The 24,762-nt window shown below is 37.3% G+C and overlaps 2 non-coding genes and 1 pseudogene across 2 annotated transcripts; all 3 read right to left on the reverse strand.

Moving 5' to 3' along the window:
* Positions 1-2,236: 2,236 nt before the first annotated feature.
* TRNAL-UAG (transfer RNA leucine (anticodon UAG)) lies at positions 2,237-2,318 on the reverse strand. Its single transcript has one exon. It is a non-coding gene; the product is annotated as a tRNA-Leu (tRNA).
* A 2,861-nt stretch (positions 2,319-5,179) lies between these two features.
* TRNAF-AAA (transfer RNA phenylalanine (anticodon AAA)) lies at positions 5,180-5,261 on the reverse strand. Its single transcript has one exon. It is a non-coding gene; the product is annotated as a tRNA-Phe (tRNA).
* A 7,803-nt stretch (positions 5,262-13,064) lies between these two features.
* The window catches only part of LOC148541848 (nicotinamide N-methyltransferase-like), a 63,259-nt pseudogene continuing 51,561 nt past the window's right edge, over positions 13,065-24,762 (reverse strand).

Genomic DNA, 24,762 nt, shown 5'->3' on the forward strand with positions numbered 1-24,762 from the left:
TAGTGGGATTTGCACCCACGCCTCCAAAGAGACTGGAGCCTTAATCCAGCGCCTTAGACTGCTCGGCCATGCTACCACATGTGCATGTTGTTAGGGTATCTCACAGATCTAGAACATCAAAATTAAAGGTTTTTTTTGTTTTAAAGTATTAATTGAAAAGATGTCAGCAATGGTTAAAAGAAAGTTCATTATTAAACATAAAACCGATGAGAAATTCATACTTTTTATTGAATTGCATTTTGTTGATTTTCATTGAAATAACAAAAGAAATTGAGATGCATGAAGTAATAAAATATTAGTTCTGATAGGGCACATAATTACTTCTTGCAAAATTAAAATTTGAACTTCTTTTTTGTTAGTAGATATCATTATTTTAAAGGTTTGAGAAGACTGTTGCAACTATGATGAACTGTTTAGAACTTGGTGGCTAATGCAGGGTACTATCACCAACCTTTTTCAGTTGGTTAATATCTGATCAATCATCAATTCTTTGGAAAATAAGATTGGCAGCAGTGGGATTTGCACCCACGCCTCCGAAGAGACTGGAGCCTAAATCCAGTGCCTTAGACAGCTCGGCCATGCTACCACTGGCGCACATGGAGTTCTTATCTCACAGATCTTTCATATAATTAAGATTGCTGCAAATTAAATGTTTAATTTTGTTTTATAGCGACTCTTGGAAAGAAGTGTCATGTTAAAAGTCTATGAAATGATAAACAATACGCTAATACAAGAATTCAATGAAAGGTAAAAACATCCATGTTTTACTTGGTAATATTGATGAGAACTGATTTTCTAATTTTCTCAGTTACTTTTTGTTTGTTTTAACTGACATATTCAAAAATTGAGATGCTTGCTAGATGCATAATGTAGATCACAGAGATATTCAAAGCCACTTTTTGAGAGCAACAATACATTTTAGATAGTTCTAAAAAAGGTTTAAGAAAGCTATTAAAACCATGATAACTTGTTTTGAGCTACTGCATGTGACAGCTTATGGTGTGCTTCCATCAACCAAATTTAGCTTATTTTATACCTTATCTACTTTAGGAAAGCACTTTGATATATATCACTGGATCTTCTCCTTGGAGAATAAATATGGCAGCAGTGGGATTTGATTCCAGCAGCTTGAATAGCTCTGTCATCCTACAACCTGCTGTACACTTTAAAATATTTTAGCTCTCATATCTGGAATGTCATTCAAAACTTTACCCAAAGTCAGGAAAAGCTGAGTTAAAATGCAAAAGAAGCCAGGTACATTTAACAAGTAATGATTATATTTGTCTTCAGATTTCCTTCATTTAGTGCAACTGATGTATCCAAACAATGTTGAAGTACTATTCAAATGCCTAAAATAGACAGCTGTGAGATTAAAATCCAGAAAGATAGGAACGTTAGAGAAATCGGAATATAAATCCATCAATTTATACCAATGAGTCACGTTGCCAACATTTCCATCTCTAATTGTATGATAAGACCACTCAGTAATTAAATATTAGTTATGATATTACTTCTAATTACTTCATGCCAACTTAATTTTGTCTCATCTTTACTCTTAGCAGATAACATTTTTAAAACGTTTGGGAAGTCTCTTGTAACAATGATGAACTGTTGAGTAGCTATAGGAATCTTCCACCAACCAACTTCAGCTGGGTAATATCCTATCAAATGGAAAAAAAGAATCACTTTGCCATCAATAACTGGCCTACTCTTTGTATAATAAAGATGGCAGTAGTGGGATTTGCACCCACGCCTCCAAAGAGACTGGAGCCTTAATCCAGCGCCTTAGACGGCTCGGCCATGCTACCACATGTGCATGTTGTTAGGGTAGCTCACAGATCTAGAACATCAAAAATAAAGCGTTTTTTTGTTTTAAAGTATTAATTGAAAAGATGTCAGCAATGGTTAAAAGAAAGTTCATTATTAAACATAAAACCGATGAGAAATTCATACTTTTTATTGAATTGCATTTTGTTGATTTTCATTGAAATAACAAAAGAAATTGAGATGCATGAAGTAATAAAATATTAGTTCTGATAGGTCACATAATTACTTCTTGCAAAATTAAAATTTGAACTTCTTTTTTGTTAGCAGATATCATTATTTTAAAGGTTTGAGAAGACTGTTGCAACTATGATGAACTGTTTAGAACTTGGTGGCTAATGCAGGGTACTATCACCAACCTTTTTCAGTTGGTTAATATCTGATCAATCATCAATTCTTTTGAAAAAAATATTGGCAGCAGTGGGAGTTGAACCCACACCTCCGAAGAGACTGGAGCCTAAATCCAGTGCCTTAGACCGCTCGGCCATGCTACCACTGGCACACATGGAGTTCTTATCTCACAGATCTTTCATATAATTAAGATTGCTGCAAATTAAATGTTTAATTTTGTTCTAAAGCGACTCTTGGAAAGAAGTGTCATGTTAAAAGTCTATGAAATGATAAACAATACGCTAATACAAGAATTCAATTAAAGGTAAAAACATCCATGTTATACTTGGTAATATTGATGAGAACTGATTTTATTAATTTTCTCAGTTACTTTTTGTTTGTTTTAACTGACATATTCAAAAATTGAGATGCTTGCTAGATGCATAATGTAGATCGCAGAGATATTCAAAGCCACTTTTTGAGAGCAACAATACATTTTCGATAGTTCTAAAAAAGGTTTGAGAAAACTATTAAAACCATGATAACTTGTTTTGAGCTACTGCATGTGACAGCTTATGGTGTGCTTCCACCAACCAAATGTAGCTTCTTTTATACCTTATCTACTTTAGGAAAGCACTTTGATATATATCACTGGATTTTCTCCTTGGAGAATAAATATGGCAGCAGTGGGATTTGATACCAGCAGCTTGAAGAGCTCTGTAATCCTACAACCAGCTGTACACTTTAAAATATTTTAGCTCTCATATCTGGAATGTCATTCAAAACTTTACCCAAAGTCAGGAAAAGCTGAGTTAAAATGCAAAAGAAGCCAGGTACATTTAACAAGTAATGATTATATTTGTCTTCAGATTTCCTTCATTTAGTGCAACTGATGTATCCAAACAACTTTGAAGTACTATTCAAATGCCTAAAATAGACAGCTGTGAGATTAAAATCCAGTGAGATAGGAACGTTAGAGAAATCGGAATATAAATCCATCAATTTATACCAATGAGTCACGTTGCCAACATTTCCATCTCTAATTGTATGATAAGACCACTCAGTAATTAAATATTACTTATGATATTACTTCTAATTACTTCATGCCAACTTAATTTTGGCTCATCTTTACTGTTAGCAGATAACATTTTTAAAACATTTGGGAAGTCTCTTGTAACAATAATGAACGGTTGAGTAGCTAGAGGAATCTTCCACCAACCAACTTCAGCTGGGTAATATGCTATCTCATGGAAAAAAAGAATCACTTTGTCATCAATAACTGGCCTACTCTTTGTATAATAAAGATGGTAGCAGTGGGATTTGAACCCACACCTTCAAATAGACTGGAGCCTTAACACAGTGCCTTATACCGCTCGGCCATGCTACCACATGAGTATGTCATTAGGGTAGCTCACAGATATAGAACATCACAATTAAAAGTTTTTTTTGTTTTAAAGTATTAATTGAAGAGATATCAGCAATGGTTAAAAGAAAGTTCATTATTAAACATAAAATCGATGAGAAATTCATATTTTTTATTGAATTGCATTTTGTTTATTTCCATTGAAATAAAAATTGAAATTGAGATGCAAGAATTAATAAAATATTAGTTCTGATAGGGTACATAACTACTTCATGCAAAATTAAAATTTGAATATCTTTGCTGTTAGCAGATTTCATTATTTTAAAGGTTTGAGAAGACTGTTGCAACTATGATGAACTGTATAGAACTCGGTGGCTAATGCAGGATACTATCACCAACCTTTATCAGTTGGTTAATATCTGATCAATCAGCAATTCTTTGGAAATGAAGAATGGCAGTAAGTGGAATTTGAACCCATGCCTCCAAAGAGACTGGAGCATAAATCCAGTTTCTTAGACCATGCTACCACAGGCACACATGGAATTTTTACCTCACAGATCTTTCATATAATTAAGATTGCTGCAATTTAAATGTTTAATTTTGTTTTAAAGTGACACTTGGAAAGAAGTGTCATGTTAAAAGTCTATGAAATGATAAACAATATGCTAATACAAGAATTCAGTGAAAGGTAAAAACATCCATTATTTACTAGGTACTATTGATGAGAACATATTTTTTTATTTTCTCAATTACTTTTCGTTTGTTTTCACTGACATATCCAAAAATTGAGATGCATGCTAGATGCATGATGTAGATAGCAGAGATATTCAAAGCCACTTTTTGAGAGCAACAATACATTTTAGATAGTTCTAAAAAAGGTTTGAGAAAACCATTAAAACCATGATAAATTGTTTTGAGCTACTGCATGTGACAGCTCATGGTGTGCTTCCACCAACCAAATTTAGCTTCTTTTATACCTTATCTACTTTAGGAAAGCACTTTGATATATATCACTGGATCTTCTCCTTGGAGAATAAATATGGCAGCAGTGGGATTAGATTCCTGTGGCTTGAATAGCTCTGTCATCCTACAACCTACTGTACACTTTAAAATATTTTAGCTCTCATATCTGGAGTGTCTTTCAAAACTTTACCCAAAGTCAGGAAAAGCTGAGATAAAATGCAAGGGAAGCCAGGTACATTTAACAAGTAATGATTATGTTTGTCTTCAAATTTCCTTCATTTAGTGCAACTGATGTATCCAAACAACTTTGAAGTATTATTCAAATGCCTAAAATAGACAGCTGTGAGATTAAAATCCAGAAAGATAGGAAAGATAGAGAAATCGGAATATAAATCCATCAATTTATACCAATGAGTCACGTTGCCAACATTTCCATCTCTAATTGTATGATAAGACATCTCAGTAATTAAATATTAGTTATGATATTACTTCTAATTACTTCATGCTAATTTAATTTTGGCTCATCTTTACTGTTAGCAGATAACATTTTTAAAACATTTGGGAAGTCTCTTGTAACAATGATGAACTGTTGAGTAGCTAGAGGAATCTTCCACCAACCAACTTCAGCTGGTAATATCCTAACGGAAAAAAAGAATCACTTTGACATCAATAACTGGCCTACTCTTTGTATAATAAAGATGGCAGCAGTGGGATTTGAACACACGCCTCCGAGGAGACTGGAGTTTTAATCCAGCGCCTTAGACCTCTTGGCCATACTACCAACTGTGCATATCTTTAGGGTAGCTCACAGATCTAGAACATCAAAATTAAAAGGTTTTTTTATTTTAAAGTATTAATTGAAAAGATATCAGCAAATGTTAAAAGAAAGTTCATTATTAAACATAAAATCGATGAGAATTTAATATTTTTTATTGAATTGCATTTTGTTTATTTCCATTGAAATAACAAAAGAAATTGAGATGCATGAAGTAATAAAATATTAGTTCTGATAGGGCACATAATTACTTCATGCAAAATTAAAATTTGAATATCTTTACTGTTAGCAGAAATCATTAATTTAAAGGTATGAGAAGACTGTTGCAACTATGATGAACTGTATAGAACTCGGTGGCTAATGCAGGATACTATCACCAACCTTTATCAGTTGGTTAATATCTGATCAATCATCAATTCTTTGGAAAAGAAGAATGGCAGCAAGTGGAATTTGAACCCCCGCCTCCGAAGAGACTGGAGCATAAATCCAGCTCCTTAGACCATGCTACCACAGGCACACATAGAGCTCTTACCTCACAGATCTTTCATTTAATTAAGATTGCTACAATTTAAATGTTTAATTTTGTTTTAAAGCAAACACTTGGAAAGTGTCATGTTAAAAGTCTATGAAATGATAAACAATATGCTAATTCAAGAATTCAGTGAAAGATAAAAACATCAATTATTTTCTAGGTAATATTGATGAGAAAATATTTTTTTACTTTCTCAATTACTTTTCGTTTGTTTTAACTGACATATCCAAAAATTGAGATGCTTGCTAGATGCATGATGTAGATAGCAGAGATATTCAAAGCCACTTTTTGAGAGCAACAATACATTTTAGATAGTTCTAAAAAAGGTTTGAGAAAACCATTAAAACCATGATAAATTGTTTTGAGCTACTGCATGTGACAGCTTAGGGTGTGCTTCCACCAACCAAATTTAGCTTCTTTTATACCTTATCTACTTTAGGAAACCACTTTGATATATATCACTGGATCTTCTCCTTGGAGAATAAATATGGCAGCAGTGGGAATAGATTCCAGCAGCTTGAATAGCTCTGTCATCCTACAACTTGCTGTACACTTTAAAATATTTTAGCTGTCATATCTGGAATGTCATTCAAAACTTTATCCAAAGTCATGAAAAGGTGAGATAAAATGCAAAAGAAGCCAGGTACATTTAACAAGTAATGATTATATTTGTCTTCAAATTTCCTTCATTTAGTGCAACTGATGTATCCAAACAACTTTGAAGTATTATTCAAATGCCTAAAATAGACAGCTGTGAGATTAAAATCCTGAGAGATAAGACAGTTAGAGAAATCGGAATATAAATCCATCAATTTATACCAATGAGTCACGTTGCCAACATTTCCATCTCTAATTGTATGATAAGACCACTCAGTAATTAAATATTAGTTATGATATTACTTCTAATTACTTCATGCCAACTTAATTTTGGCTCATCTTTACTGTTTCAGTATATATAACTTGACAGGAATTTCTAGTTTGTTTTTTTTCTAAAAAAATGATGTCCAATTATTTTCTTAAATTGACTTTTTTTTTACTTTCTAGGACGACAGTGAGCTGCTCTCCCCCTCCCCGGCCCACTATCCCTCCCCTGCCCACTCTTCATCCTCTGTCCTCTCCTCCTCCCCTGTCCTTTCCCCTTCCCCTGCCCACTCTCCTTCCCCTCTCCAGTCTCCCTCCCATGCCCACTCTAGTTTATCGGGGAGTCTACTTACGCCATCTCCTCCACCCCAGGACAAAGTGGTTTTTCTGAGCCATCCATGAATCTTGGAGACAACCAAAATGTGGCTTAAGGTACATGATAAAGCAGTCAAACTTTACACCACATGTATAAATAATATTTGCATTTGCAGCACTTACATTGGAACATGTATAGTGAAGATGCACACTTATCAGGCCTATCTAAGGGCCTGAGATGGACAGATTTGAAAAGCCACACACAAGCAAATCTATCCATCTCAGATGCAAATGTAGAAGGTGTCAGATACCTACTTGCTGCATCTGCCTAAGCCCATTGCTGTGACCTAGGTGGCAGCCTGGGATTACCATTGGAACACTCTCGACCATCGATTGAGATTGTTGTCCCTTTGGCCAGACTGCAGGAGCTAAAGTTTCCTGCAGCCTAGCCGGTGCCTGGTCTTGCAAGTGGCCAGGAATCTGCCTACATCAATGCAGACCCTGGCCTCTTCCCTCTTAGAAAATAAATACGACACACCTCGAATGGCACCCAGACACACCCCTATGCCGTGCCTTGTCAATCATGCTGTGGGATGGGGGGGTTCTGCAAGGAAGCTCATAGGACCTGTTGTGCACATGCACAGAACGGATCATGTGCAGACACAGACCCAAAAACATCATATATGTGTATTCATATTGGGGCGAATGTACATCTCTGAATGAGGCCCTTAGTCTATAGACAAATCATAATTTGCTCCTAAGGGCTTAAGTTATCACAGAGTTTGTAACATTCACAAGGAGTGTTCCAACTTGTTGATTATGATAATGGTGCTCCAGCTAATCAGCTACCAACTGCCATCTGTTTGCAAAATGACATTTTGTAGATGATTGCCTTCTGCACCATTTATCAATGCAACATATTTTATTACTCATTGTGAATGTTAAAAATCAATTATAAATGAGACCATAAGTTAAGTACTATACATGCACAAAAACCATTCTGAACATGTGCAGAATGGGTCCTAGCAAACTTATAATCTGTTTACACACAGCTAAATCATAGCTTTCTACTAGATATAAAAGTGGCAGCAATTTGAAGGCGGGATGTCCCAGGTCTGACCAGGTTTGGAACCTTCTTCAAATACTGGGTCTGACCCAGCAATTTAGTGTAAACCATGGATCTCAAAATTAACTGACAGACTTATTTAAACTGTGATATATATTTTTTAAAATAATCTTTCCAACAATAAATTGTATGCATAAATGTATATTTTATATTATTGTGTGCATTTGTAAATAAAATGACGAGCTTATTCCGATATTTTTTTGTTTTTTTTTCAGATGCTTAACATCATAGGCCTGAGGTGTAAAAAGCACTTTTGGCCGAAATGTTAAAAATAAAACAATATTTGAGCCAGATCCAGAATTCGGTGGACACAATTTTAAATTTAATGCAATAATTTATTTTTATGTATTTTAATAATTTTTTTACACAAAAATAATTTACAAAAATGTTGCACACTTGTTATAAATAAAGACTGTTAAATTTAATATATCATGTGTTGTGTGATTATTATAGGTTAGCTTAATATATCTTAGAATTATGGATCTAGTAACAATACACACAGCAAGAAAATAAAACATATTAGACACATAACTAATATTAAATTAATTAAAACAATATGCTTTAATTAAAAATAATATGGAGTTCTATCTACCTGTATCTTTTTTCTAGTTGTATATCATAATAACAAATTGCACACAGATTGTTCACATAAACAAATGTGCCTTTGTACAACTAGTCTTTTCATGTAGGTAATTAGGAACAATTGGTCAACTCAAAGGGCTCTAATTGCATTAATTATGTGTGCACAAACCAACAACATCAAATGTTGTTATAAAAACTGGTTCAAGTCCTCAGTTATGCAGGATCTTGATCAGTTGCTAGCATGCCTGTTTGCATTTGTATTTGCGTTCTAGTTTGCTATTGCGATTACATACGCAAGTGAGTACTGATGGGTTCTGTAGTGAGTACTGATGCAGTTCTGTGTTTGCTTGCAATTTTGTGAGATGGTTGTTGCATCTGCAAACATTGCTGAATTAACCGCTTGGTAGGAAGATATGAGGCAGGACTCGGATCAACTCAGAAACCCTAAGTTCGCTTGTTTGATTTTCTCAAAAAGTTAACCACTCATCTTTATAATAAACATAGTTCCACTTGTAATATGTCCCAATTATCTTCAGTACTGCAAAGTAGCAATAACGCAGTATTCAAATAAAATGGCTTCTACTCTTTATACTGACAAACTCAGACACTGCTTCTCTAGTATCTTAAACAAGCTATGTATCTCACTGTTCATGCAAACTTAGTCTCTTGCACAAGTATGGATTACAAAGTACTTAAGATATAGCAGATCTCAATATCTCTTAGCAAATCTCTTAGCAATTCTCAGTATCAGTCACTAATTCTCAGTATCTCATTGCACCTCAGAAGGAATGTATTCCTTTTACAGTCTTTTATGCACTCACAGTCTACATGGATCTCAACTGCGGCTCCTAGGCTGACACACTGTCTATGACTCTCAGGGGTCTATTTACTAAACTGTGTTAGGAGATAAAGTGAATGGTGATAAGGTTCCAGCCAATCAGCTCCTAACTGCCATGTCACAAGCTGTGTTTGAAAAATGGCAGTTAGGAGCTGATTGGCTGGTACGTTACATCACGTGGTGACCAATGGGTACTCAGTGGCTTCTGGCTTCTCACAACTTCAGCGATAACTCCTTATACAATTTCTTGTCTTTCCCAGCAGACCTGTGGCAGCTCACACTGGTCTGCACTCTGCTCCTTGACATTTCCCATCTGCACTGTGCATGTGCAACAACAAATACACTGTACTGACTTGTTTAAGTTTTGGCCAATAACAGCTCCACTTGGCGGCAGCCTCCTATATTGCAACATCCATTGGCGCCTTTCAGAGCCAGGGATATCACTTAAGGACATTTTTCATAATCTAAAGATGAAAGGTCAAAGATAGTCACAAGTTGAGATGTTTTCTATCTCAATTTGCGATATTTCACACTGTACATGCACATCTTGTCACATTTCATGTCTTTTGCTGTTTATTTATTTTTTCTCAATTGACTTGTAACTGTCTTTGAACAGAAGGCTGAGATCAGGGGAGAAGTGGGTATGCAAGTGTGGGAAGTGGTCATGAATTCAACTGTACAAAAGTACAGTAAAGGCATCTTCTGAATATGTAGAGTCAAGTTTAGATAAGGCTGCCAAAATGTCTCAAAAGCACCCTCCTAAATTGGTTGACTTGATCCTGGTGTAAATGTAAAGTTGTTAGTGATTACTGCAAAGCTACTAATGATAACTGCTGCCGATTGGTCAGAAAAACAGGCCTATTTATTCAAATACATGAAAACAGTAGGCGCAGTGGTTAAAAAAAATTTTTCATGACAAGGAATACTCATTTTTGAGAAATAAAGAATGATTCATGTACAATTGGGAAATTAGAAGCCTGGACATATATTTCTAAGTGTTGAAAAAAAATTGCATCTGCATCACGGAGCAATTCAGATGCTCCAAGCCACTCGGGTACTTATTAACTTCACAATCTGGCCATTAACTTTAATATATTTCCATATAGGATTTTCTGTATTGTCGGTGAAGCCATGGCTCCAGCTGTAATCCAGTCTCATCTCAGCCAGATACAACATGGAGATGGTGTTGCAGCTAAGAGGAGGGAGTTGCAGTTTGAGATCTAAGAATGCGACTGACCAGGGGTGTCTTAAGAGAGGGGGCGTCTGCATGCATTCCCCATGCAGTGCCCCCTCCTCTCTCCCCGGCGGCCAGCAGCCGACTGACGCGGCTGGCCAGCCACCACAGAACTCTGGGTGCATGCCCAGAACTCCGGAAAAATGGCTGCGGTGGCCATTTTCCGGTGTTCTCTGCAGCATTGACACCTGATGCAGGACCACAGATGGGTGAGTTTTAAGTAATATGGGTGCAGGGTGTGTGGTGCGGAGCCCCCCTGGACCCGGGGGCCCGTGTGCCCTGCACCCATTATAGAAACACCCAGGCCCGCCAAGAGCTGTGCCGGGTCCAGGTAACAGGGGGCATGGCCTAATCACAGGAGGCGTGGCCACACCCCCTTCCAAAAAGAAATTATTTTCAGGGCCATGAAGTGGCACTATGCACTGGTGAGGGGGCGCTCTGAGCCCCCTCAGCCTGGGGCAAAGCCAGGGGGGGCACGATCAGTGTGATCGCTCCCCCCCACATGCATAGGAGACTGCTGTTTCTGCTGCTCAGCAGCCACGAGCAGTCTGCCACTGCAGCTAAGCACACGCTGTGTGCTGGGCTGCTGTGAGGGAGGGGGGGCGGCGTCAGACCCGGGCCCCCACTGGTCCCCTCAGGAAGCCTGGGCCCAGGTCATTTGCACCCGCTCCCCTCCCCCTCTCAGCACCCATGGATACGCCCCTGCGACTGACCTGGAATAGGTAGAGATGCTACTTTTTGAAAAGTCACAAATTGTGATTACACTTGAAACTGACTCTAAATAAGTCCCCAAAAGATGTAATGTCCAAATATATTCTGACATTACTGCAAACATTCACACATGCTATATTTATTTTTAAAGATGGGTAACAATTTAAAATGAAACAAAACAGTATATAGATATGCCATTTTGTTTCAACATATAACTTGAACTGTCCACTCTTATACATATTGTATGTGCAAACTGATACTGTATTATACTTTTGCATGAATAAAAATTAAATACGTCACTATTTCCCTCAAAAGTTTTATAACATAAATTGATGCCTAATAAAGATCACCTAGTAAAGAAAACAAAAATAGGCATAGTTATAGGACCACAAAACCCCAAGAAATGTATTTTCAGCAATGACATCCTGTTTTTAAAAACCTTTATCTTTCTTCTTTCAGCATTAGACCCAAATCGCTCTGCTGGGAGAGAACTTTTCCCCTGACTAGATAAAAGGCCATCTTCAACTAGAGGGCCTGATTCAGATACATTATTGCATTTGCAGCTGCGATTTCACAAAGTACACAGCTGTGAAAATATGCTAATGCTTCCAAAGCTTATCCGAGCATAAAGATGCCCACTGCTGTCTTCCGATATCCGTCTGATTATATGCAACAGCATTAACATCGCTAACATCGGTGCAGATCAGGCACCCATGTAGCCTGTAAGTCAAGTCTGACCTGCCTCAAACACTACTCTCCTGACATGTAGAGGGCTCTCATTCTGTGAAGGAGATCACTATGGCTAATTTGTGCACACCCAAGAAACAGCATTTAAATGATCAGACATACCTGCATTTGCCTATCCCCCTCCATTACCTCCCCCAAACTTTGCCTACCTGTCACTCACTTTGTGAATGAATCCTCTATGTGAGTGTAATCACAAAACAACTGCTGTGTGTGCATTGTGCGGCTTACACGTGTGCGCAATGGCAATCGCTTGATTACCATAAATATTAGCATTGTGTAAATGTATGAATCAGGCCCAGAGTTAGTTGTCTCTAGAGGATGTGATATTGTGGCCAGGATAAGGTGCACTACCTTTTATCACACAAAGTATTCCAAACATGTGTTTGGGCCAGTATTGGGGAGATAGAGCACAATGTGCCCTCTCCCATCTATGGAAATTAAATGTTTCTATAGCAAAGGGTGATTTTGTCTGGTGCTAACAGATGATCACCAGACAATAGCTACTAAAGGGATTCATCATTTTGAAGAGGAGTGGTGTGCAGGTGTCATTATGAGGGTTATAGGCCCATGTACACAGGACTTATGTTTTCTATATGCAGGATAATATTGTCTGATGACAACTGATGAACAAAAGCAATAGGGAGCACATCATTTGAAAGAAGGGACCTCCCTTTTTTCACATGTGCTTGCCTCTAAATTCATGGAAACTTGGTTGGTGATAGTAGGTTTTATGGGTACACTTAGTTTGAAAGAGGGGTTACTAATAACTAATAATAAGCATGATTTAATAATAAAATAAAAATTATTAATAGGCATTAATAACAACTGTCTAGGCGCTTAGTGATTGTTAAAAGCTCTGTCACCTAAACAATGATTCCAAGATCCCTATGTGGCAAAAACAGTGTTGTTTCTAATAACACATCTCCTTCTTTCTTAGCAATTATAACATAATAAGCCATTACATCTGCTTCTTCCGTGGAATCCACTGGTTTGTTTGAAAGTATAATATTTTCAATACCAAACCCAGCTCAATTTAAAGATTCTTTAATAAAACCTTCACTCAGATGAAGAGCAGAGAACTTGCCAACCATGTAGAAGGTGTTGCCCAGAGCACCTGTGAGCACTAAGTAACCTCCAAGTTTTAATAATTTTGATAGATTTTTAAGAGCAGTAATATAGGCCACAGAATCTGGGCATGCATTTTCCAGGCGCTGACTGCTCAGGACACAGTCAGCCTGTGGGAGAACAACAGGCTTCACGGGATTGCTGTTGAAAATATCGCACTTCAGGATTTGTTTGATGGTTTTTCTCAATCGTGCTTCTTTTTCAGACCAAGTTCTCCTAGAATAGAATACAAATAAAATTAGAAAGGTTTATTTTTCCTACCATCTGGAGTGTTGTTCTGGTTGACCACATGTCTCTTACATCCTGTTCATGAGAAGAAGGATAAGAAGAGAGCACAAGAGACCAGGAGAACAAGTTTCTAATATTTGATGTAAACTGATTATAGTCTGAGCTCTCTCATGGACTCTGTAATAGAAAACTACTTATAAGTCTCAGACAATATAATGTAGCAAAACTGAATTAAAATAAAATTCTTCAAGTAAAGATAGAAGGTTCAGACTCAGTCTGGTCACTACAATTATATATGTAGCTTCCAAGTTTTAGAGCAGGGGTGGGCAATAAGTGCCCCCCCAGCTGTTTTAGGACTACACATCCCATCCACATGAGTAAAACTAGAAAAATGTATACATTTCCCCTAAAGTCTGAAAATCATTCAATAAGGGGCTGATGCACAGTTGACCACAGGTCTGGTGCATCAGCCCCTTAGTTCAGTGAAGACTTGTTGCCGGATTTGCTAGTGACGCAAAGTTATGTATATCAATGAATACATCTCTTGCACCAGAAGTAGAGTTATTGCAAAATAATGTTCAATGATGAAGACAGCTATGAAACCAAGTAGACTGAAAGGGGCAGTTTGGCTGCAGAGATGCATGCAGCATTGCACATAAATTGATACACGTATTTAATCTGTGTATGCAATGCAGGAGCATTTACGGGCTCACTTGCACCAGCCTCTAAATGTCATGTTGTGTTTCTTTTAAAATGAATCCTATCGAAAATATGACAACTGATGATAGTACATTAGTAGCAATAAATATACATATTGATACTTTATTACTATATGTTTTATTATATTTATAATTTTAATTATTCAGCAGCATCTTTTCCCAAATTGTGACCACTGCCAGCCCTCTTTAGATGCACAGACGTGGGTACCTTGTCCCTGTCCCACCACATTCTGGACACCACTGACAATACAAAACAACTATATTTGTCATGCTTTGGTATTGATGAATTAATGATAGATGTCCTACCTTTGCTAAACTAGTGAAATACATTGGTTTCAATGAAATAGCCCGGGATTGCTTTAAAACTATTTGCTGCTTTAAATCTAGTGGCTATATTGCCGAAATTGTGCTGGTACCCACAAATTGAGGGCTATTATATTCATTAATATTAAAAGCTAAAAAATTGCTTATTTGCCAAAAATATGAAAGGCAAAATTAGTACACTATAGTAAGGAGTATGTGAATCAAAAACAAAAAAATAAAATAAATTAAATCTCAATTACCAAATAATCATAGTTAATTGCATAGTCATAAAAATATTGTCCGAAATTAATTTAACTCTTGAAGAGTAATTACAAAACCATAGGTTCCAAAATCAAAAAGTGTATTGTATTCAAAATATAGATAATAATGTTTACTGTTGAGTACAAAGAAATATATATTTATTCAGCAACAAACAACAATAGAGTGAGAGACGTGGCTTGATTGGGGTCTGATGCCTGGCTCCGGCTTCTGGCATTGCAGTATACCTCTGAGTTGAAGCCATGGCCTCAAGTATGTCCCCCCACCTGGCATCCTCTGGCAGCCATTGGTGGCTTTGCAGACCCCTAGCCAGTGCTCCTTATGGTCCCCTTCTCCCCATGCTCCACTCTGGAAGACCCAGCCATTGGTTCCCTTATGATGGAGAGGATAGTGAAGACACAGCAGGACGAGGTGACCTAGCTCTGCTACCAGCTGCCATTTTGGAGTAAGGGACCCAGCTCTGCAGCAGTACAGTGGCTTCTGGTCCTTCTTCTCACAACAGACTCATCTCAGGGAGGATCCCAGCAGCAAGTATCAGTCTCTGGGAACCCTTTTAAGCCACTCTGTAGAGGGGTGCTCTTTAGCTTTACTGTCTCCTCCAGCTTCATCACCCCATCAGGTACTGGTGACTGGCTTTTTGCCCCTTAGGAATCCCTGTTAGTGGTCTGCATTTTTTTCACTCCCTCACTGAATTTCCAGCTACATCCTCCCTGACCTGCCCTGTTGTGCATCTACTTTCTATATAATATCTTTACTGCCTTCTTCAGACTTTTACCCCAAAAGGAGGCACCTGTCTTCTGGGAGTTATCTCTTGGGGTTTGTGGTGCATTCAGATGATGCCCCCATGACTCTTGGATGCACTGCTCTGTCCTGTGATGCAGGCCTAGTCACTACTTAGAAGGAAAGGAATAGTGACAGCCTTGTCTGTGGTAAACTTTGTCCTTTTTTTAACAGCCCTGGTACTTGCTTCTTTGATTTCTCAACTACATTGCCTGTTTACCTCATGAGGAAAAACAAGGGTTCCCAGTGGAGAGATTCTGCACATCCTGTCAACACACCATCTCACTCTACTATGTGTCAGTTTCTACAACCTTCTGGTGCCATTCAGGCAGGTGACTCTCAGCTCTCACAGGCTTCTGGCTTGCCTTCCCAAGCAAAGTGGCCCCCACCTGTCTCCAGATACTAATTTAGAAGTGGGGGGAATTTAACAGATTCTGCAGCTCCTGAGATCCATACCAACTAAAAAGGACTTAGAGTTGCTGGAAAGCAGAATCCAAGACATGGTCCATGCAGAAATTGCCTCTATTCAATCTGATGTGACACACCTTGGTACTCTACTGGCTTCCCTAGAAGATTTCACTGCTGATTCCATCATCTCTCACAGTACTCTTAGGGCAGATGTGCTTTGGCAGGTGATAGAATTCAAATATGTGCAGAGTTGGCTGGATGACTTGGATAACAGAGCTAAGAGGAATAACCTGCAAATCAGATTAATATTGGAGGACCTTCTGCCCCAAGGTCTCATTGAATTCCTTACTAGAGTCTTTAGTGATGTCTTAGGACAGGAACCCAGTTCATACATTATGTTTGATAGGTCTCATCAGTCCCTCCTTCCCAAAGGAGATCCTACTTATCATTCGAGAGGTGTTATTTGCCATCTGCACTACTTTGCTCAGAAGTAAGATATTCTGCACAAGACTCGACACCTGGATGACATTAATGTCGACGGACAGCACACCCAAATATTTTAAGACCTCTCCTGGGCAACCATCCAGAATCGGAGAGCATTGCAACTGCTGACCTCAGAACTTTGCAAACTAAACATCAAGCACCACTGGGGAATTCCATTTAGCCTACAGGTCTCACAATGGCATATTGTCTATTATCAAGGATACACAAAAAGAGAAGAAAAAAGCACTGTCTCTTTGTTGGCGCACGGAAAGAAAAGTAGATTAAAATATAACTTTTAATTATAAATATCTAAAATAACCTAGCCTTATTAGTGAAATATTCTGTAAAAATAAAAATCATGAAACAAACACATAAATGTATGTTATTCTGGTATTCCTTTGTCAAAATTAAACAATAACACAATAAATAGTGTGTTTGTCTCTGTGTCCTTATTGTTGTTGTTAATTGAATTATGGGAATTTCTTTTATTGATAATTCATTCTCAAGTGGATTGTGCCTATTACAAACCTACAGTTGTGGATAAATGGTAATGCTGTTGGATATCTCAAACTAATACTGCGTTCATGCAACTTATATGCTTGACCAGTCTCATATTGCCATTGATTATATAAAGTTAGTGATTGACACTGTAAACCAACAACTATTGCCACTGTAGTAATTATAGCGCCCTCTATGGGGAAAAGTGCTTCTTCAACTTGGGTTACGCCACATGGGAACATGTATCCATATCTCATTTCAAAGTATTGACTATCCCTCTTTATAAGGCTACATATTGTTCATCAATCGTATAAATTGCTACTTATAGAAATTGTATTGGGCAATTAAACATAACCCCTTAATATTTGGTATTATTCATACCATATACACGTATGGTCCATTCATCACATTGCATAAAAACCCTAGTAATACAGTACTAATATTGTGGCTTTCCCTGTGGGGTTGTGGAGTTTTCACATATATAAACGATTATGCATTTACTTATAGTTACATTATTATGTGCATGTATAGTTTATTTATTATAGCGCCCTCATATTTGAGTACTGTGTGGTTTACATTATAAACATAAGTAATATTTGTTTGCATCTTACACATGTGGATAACCCTATAACCCTACAGGGGGAGCTTTAATAATAATATTGAATCAATATAATTTCTCTGCTTTCCCATAGAGGGCGCTATAATAAATAAACTATACATGCACATAATAAACTATCAGGAGAAATTAGTCATGAGACAGTTAATTTCGTTGATTTAAAAATCAAGATGGAAACAGATGGCAGAATCTCTACAGATATTTTTAGAAAAAAGACTGCCACAAACAGTATTTTACACTCCAAAAGTGCGCACTTACCTTCCACCATTAGAGCTATCCCAAAAGGAGAATTATTGCGTACAAAACGCAATTGCTCAGACAATATGACTTATCAGGAAAGAGAAAATCAGGTATGTACAAGATTAAAACAGAGGGGTTATAGCAACCGAATAATAAAAAATGCTAAACAGAATGTCAAAGGATACACAAGAGACTCCTTACTAGTCCCAAAAATTAAATCGTACCAAGAAGAACCGATAAGATATATTGGGACATTCAACAGTGAATGGCAAGAGATAAATGCCATCCTGCAGAAGCACTGGTCGGTCCTACAAACAGACTGTAATTTGAGAAGTATTTTAACTACAAAAGTCCATACCAGTTGGAGACGCTCACAGAACTTAAAAGACCTCCTGGTACAAAGTCATCTACCATCTTTGAAAAAATCTAGTTACCCTGTCAAGGGCTCCTATAGTTGCAGAAACTGTAAAGCCTGTAAATTTATGATTCCTAAAATACATTTCCAGGATCATTATAATAAAAAGTGGACCATTGAAAATTACATCAATTGCAATTCAATTGGTGTGGTCTACCAATTGGAGTGCCCATGCTGATTACTGTATATTGGTAAGACCAAAAGAGCCTTGAAAGTGTTGGAACACATTGGAAATATAAGGAATGCTAAACGAGATAAAGCAAAATTCAAAACACTAACTTCAGTGGCAAATCACTTTTTGCAATATCATGACAGTAATCCTAATGGTCTAAAAATATTTGGCATGAGACAATTGCAACTTGGAATTAGGGGAGGAGACATTGACAGAGAATTACTTAAGTTTGAAACTAAGATGATCTTCTTAATGAACAGTTTACATCCTTTCGGATTGAATGAAAGTATCAGTTATTTACCGTTTTTATAAACTGAGTTTCTTTCTGAATGCTGAAGACCTGTCCTTACGCCTAGACCTAACTTTTAATATCATTTAAAAGAACAATATTATAAGTATTTTATGATTGAGATCACATAAAAATAGTCGGTTATGAAGAATGACCAATAGTTAACATATTGAAGTTGGATCCTAGTTATATAAGAAGGAATCCATTTAATTATGATTTTGGGTTCTTACAGTAATGAATCAACAGTATAATCATTATGTATATACCCCAATATTGGATCTATAAGATCACCAGGTGTTTCATATTTACGGGGGTTCACTCACATACCTTTATATTTGTTCACTTACGTATATCTATATACTATATAATTCATCATTATGAATATAATCATCGTAATTAATATATTTGGAGTTTATACAATCTATGTTAAACTATTGACATTTATTATTAATCAATATATCTTTTATATATGGTTTATAAGTGAGGTCGTATTCTGAAAATGAATGGTTGTTATTAACACTGAGGTAGATTTAAATTTGATATGGTGGGTCAACAGTAATGTTGACCCCTGGATTTCTTTAGATTATTCACCACTTCACCATTAACACTTTTTTATTCCTTTTTTCTTTTTTTACTTACACTTCACTTAACCCTTTTCATATCACTTTTAAGGTTGATCACTTAAGTATAAACATCCCTCCCTTTTTTCCTTAACTTGTGTTCAACAAAAATAAAAAAATTTTTTATATATTTTATATGCACTTAATTATTATGGAATTAATCACATCACCATATTACTTACCCACTTTATACTTATTACAACCATTACATTGAGAATATATATCCCACGACATACTTTTTAAATAATTCTTAATTTATAGATCATTTTATATGGGTGGAGAATTGTCTGTCTTCATGAGTGTTAATGTACACTATTTGATACACGTAACTTATAGGGGTATAATAAACACATAATATTACGTTTATTCATTTTATTAATATTATAGATAGTTTAATTATTGTCTCACATAGAGGGTTGTACAGTATAGAATTATTAGTGAATTTATATATAGCAAGCACTACAAATACAGTACTTGCTTACAATAATAATAAGAACCTATATTTGGGATCTTTAGATTGGCTATTTTGATTATATTGATGTGTAACAATTGAAATATACATAATCTGTAGGGGACAAAATAGATATTTGGTTTATCATTCTCTATATATATATTTATTATATTATACTTACCTTTAATTTTATTATAAATATTTTTAATTATATTAAATATATATAGGTAATCAATTCCCTCATATAGAGGGGCTCTAATGCAGAGATAATGATAAAATCCAAGATATACATGCTGTAAGTATTATGACTGCATTGTCTATCTGTCTGTTTATTTACTTATGCTAATGAGGAGGTGTGTCGGAGGTCCTCTGCCTGGATTGGTTAGTGGGACTGGTGATGCACGATGAGAAAACCCCGTGATATTTACTTAGCAGAGCATCCCACTGATTGGTCTAATGGTACATGTGATGACACTGATGTGTCGTTATTGGACGATACAGGGACGGTCAATGATTGGCGGCTGACACGATGATGCAGCAGCGCTCGGATTGGCTTACGAAGCACACTTAAACGGTGCTGTATTACACATTCGGGTTGCCTTGACAAAAGATTAGTGAAACGTACGTCGGCGTTGGCGGCTGTTGCCGCGTGTCATGTCCATGTTGTGACAAAATTAATAGGAAATTATCTTTTCCTTTTTTTGATTTGTATCCTCAACTAAAGTATTAAGAGATTGGCAAACCTATATGATGTGGAGATAATGATATAGGGCAGTAAAAATCCCCATAGTTTGAACACTGTATGGTTTACACGGTGAACATAAGGAATACTTGATTGCAATTTACATATGTGTAAAACCCTATAGCCCTACAGGGGGAGTCAAAACAACTAGTATTGAACCGATAGTTTTTTTGCTTTCCCATAGAGGTCATTGGAATTAACTAACTACAATATGCACAGGACAATACAGCTATGAGAAAATGCACAGTATCTAACATATATGTAAATTTCACAACCCCATAGGGGAAATTATAATACTGATATTGAATTAATACAGCCTTCTGATGCTTACGGCTGTTGCCGCGTGTCATGCCCATGTCGTGATAAAACTAATAGGTAGAATTTTTATACCCTCAACTAACGTATTGAGAGATTGGTAAACCTATATGATGTGGAGATAATGGCATGAGGCAATAAAACTCCTCATATTTGAGTACTGTGTGGTTTACATTATAAACATAAGTAATATTTGTTTGCATCTTACACATGTGGATAACCCTATAACCCTACAGGGGGAGCTTTAATAATAATATTGAATCAATATAATTTCTCTGCTTTCCCATAGAGGGCGCTATAATAAACTATACATGCACATAATAATGTAACTATAAGTAAATGCATAATCGTTTATATATGTGAAAACTCCACAACCCCACAGGGAAAGCCACAATATTAGTACTGTATTACTAGGGTTTTTATGCAATGTGATGAATGGACCATACGTGTATATGGTATGAATAATACCAAATATTAAGGGGTTATGTTTAATTGCCCGATACAATTTCTATAAGTAGTAATTTATACGATTGATGAACAATATGTAGCCTTATAAAGAGGGATAGTCAATACTTTGAAATGAGATATGGATACATGTTCCCATGTGGCGTAACCCAAGTTGAAGAAGCACTTTTCCCCATAGAGGGCGCTATAATTACTACAGTGGCAATAGTTGTTGGTTTACAGTGTCAATCACTAACTTTATATAATCAATGGCAATACGAGACTGGTCAAGCATATAAGTTGCATGAACGCAGTATTAGTTTGAGATATCCAACAGCATTACCATTTATCCACAACTGTAGGTTTGTAATAGGCACAATCCACTTGAGAATGAATTATCAATAAAAGAAATTCCCATAATTCAATTAACAACAACAATAAGGACACAGAGACAAACACACTATTTATTGTGTTATTGTTTAATTTTGACAAAGGAATACCAGAATAATATACATTTATGTGTTTGTTTCATGATTTTTATTTTTACAGAATATTTCACTAATAAGGCTAGGTTATTTTAGATATTTATAATTAAAAGTTATATTTTAATCTACTTTTCTTTCCGTGCGCCAACAAAGAGACAGTGCTTTTTTCTTCTCTTTTTGTGTATCGTTTATTACTGTCTGTGGCAGCACCCTCATGGGATAATCATACACTAGTGAGTTATCAACAAGTTGGGGTTATCTTATTTACAATTATTTTCAAATTAAACCTTGTGCAGAGATGCTTTCCAAGTTCCCCATTCCCAACTTATAACTATTATCAAGGAATCTGAGGATCTCCCATACTTTAGCACTGTCCTAGGACTCCCACAGGGACCCTGTCCAGATTGTAGAGATTATTTTCTTTGCTGTATTCCTCCTGAGCTTCTTCTCTATGGAGATGACTGCTAGCAAGTGGGCCGTAACCCAAACCCTCCCACATGTTAATGCATTTTGGCAGACTCTGCCCCACCATGAGGGACTGATTTCTTATGGCTCCTTAGCCATGTAGTTGCCTTATATTTCTGTTAAGGACATAGAGTTAGTCTTGGTCTGATGTAATTTGCATGGATTATTTGTAGACAAGAGGCTATGGGTGAGAGAAAGCCTTTGAGCTGTTGAAGCAGCCTTGAGGGCTGGTGTGCCTTGGCAGGCAGTGGCTTGAGGGCCCGGAGTAAGATGTAGCCATTGGGCTTGTGACGCAGCCTTGAGGGCTGGTTTGCCTTGGCTGATAGTGGTCTGAGGGCCTGGAGCAAGATGCAGACTTTGGGCTGGTTTAGCAGCCTTGAGGACTGATTTGCCTTGGCAAGTTGTGACCTGGGGCCCCAGGGTTAGATGCAGCCTTTGGGCTGTTGAGCCTTAGATGGTGGAAGCACAGGGACATAACACTGCTACCAATGTCATTGTGTTGACACTGGCAGTGGTGTGCCAGAATGTGCACTGGAGATGCTGAGCTGCTACCAGGGTCACCGGGATGACACTGGTGACAGTGTGCTGGTTTGCGCACAGAGGACGCTGAGTAGCTACCAGTGCCGCCGGGATGACACTGGTGATGGTGCACAGGTTTGAGCACTGGGGAAGCTAAGTTGCTACCAATGCCGCCTGGATAACACTGGCGATGGTGTGCTAGATTGCGCACCTAGAATGCTGAGTTGCAACCAGTGCCACCAGGATGACACCGGCGATGTTGCACTTGATTGCACACTCAGAATGCTGGATTGTGGCCAATGTTGCTGGGTTGACACAAGCCGCTGGGCTAGAATGGCACTTCAGGAGGAAGAAGCATACCATGCTGCCTAGATGACACAATCAACACATGCAAGTGGAATGCAGACTGTGCCGCCTGGATGATACATACGACAGGAGACAAATACAGTAAACTGGTTCAGGAACTCAACTGGGAATCAGGAGACTGGAACAACCAGAAGTACGAGAAACTCTATCATCGGCATGGAGTGAAGGGCTTGCTGAAATTTAACAGAACAGGGCCCAACCAGAGCAAGCCTTCCTTAATGACAGACTGGTGTGTATCGGGCTGTGCACAGACAGAAGAATCAATCAGTGTGCAAATGACACTACACACAGACAAGCAGTAATTAGTGCAGTGTCTCAGCAGCAAATAAAATGATCTGATAAGTGCAGACCCTAACAATTTCTTAGGTAAATTCAGCTATTCTCATTCCTTGAAGTAGAGAGACTTTTGCTTATGTATTTTTAGATTTTTCCATTCACTGCTAGTTGCTATGTTTTCTCAATGACTTATGTTTTTCTCCCATGCAATTGTATGTTATTGAGAATTAGCTGCTATGAGTTATTATGCACCTACTGCCATTGTTGGTCAGTGGTTATCTTTACTTGCTTGTTTAATAATGTATATTCTTACCTTCACTTAGTTTGAAAGATGTTATTTACTCAGTTTTCACTGTAAAAGCTGTTACTGTTACCAACCCCTAGTGAACTCTACATCACCACCATGTTTGCCCTTGATCTTTGTCATTTTTCTTTTTTATTATTTCTACTATTATTTCCTCTAGTATGCTTTTCAGTAAGTCCTGTGGGTCCTGCATTTCCTTATATCCCACCTTCCCAATTGTTGTTTCCCTTCCCTCCGCTGCATGCCTAGTGTCAATCCATTCTTTTGATGGTGTTTATTGTATGAGTAAAGACTAATAAAATAGTCTCACTTAACGGCAAAAAGGCTTAGATATCCCAGTTACATTCTTCAGGGCACTTTGTGATTCCTTTGCAGTTAAAGCAGATGTGATGTTCATCCAGGAGACCCACTTTAAAAGGGGGTAGTCCCTGTGCTACAGGACTGCAATTACCCCATCTCTTTTTTCAGTGTTTCAGCAAAGCTAAAACATTAGGTGTTGGCATTTTATTCTCTATAGCCTCCCATTTCAAGATATTGTTTGAACTACGCTGGAAGAAGGTCGGCTGTTCATGGTTAAATGGAAACTGTATGGTCAATCATATTCTTTTATTAACCTTTATGTCCCAAACAAGAATCAACCATCTTTTCTTGCCAGAGTTAAAGACCACTTGGAGCCTCTGGTGAAAGGTATTCCTGTCATTGGGGGATTTGAATTGGACTATCCAACTGGAGATGGACATTTTGGGGACCTCTGCTAGATGCTTCTGAAAATAGCATCATCAGGTGAGACACACATTACATGACCACCAACTGGTTGACACTTGGAGATTCAAATGCCCGGGAGGTAGGGACTATACATTTTATTCCAGTCTCCATTATATTTATTCTAGTATAGACTATTTCCTCATGCCACATAACATTTTACTTCTACTCCACCACACTACCATATGCCTTACCACTTGGTCCAATAACGCTCCTATCACCCTGACACTGTTGACCTCTTTTACAGGAGAAAAGTA

This window comes from Taudactylus pleione, unplaced genomic scaffold, assembly GCF_031769625.1.
Source record: "Taudactylus pleione unplaced genomic scaffold, aTauple2 ptg000016l, whole genome shotgun sequence".
NCBI classification, from domain to species: domain Eukaryota; kingdom Metazoa; phylum Chordata; class Amphibia; order Anura; family Myobatrachidae; genus Taudactylus; species Taudactylus pleione.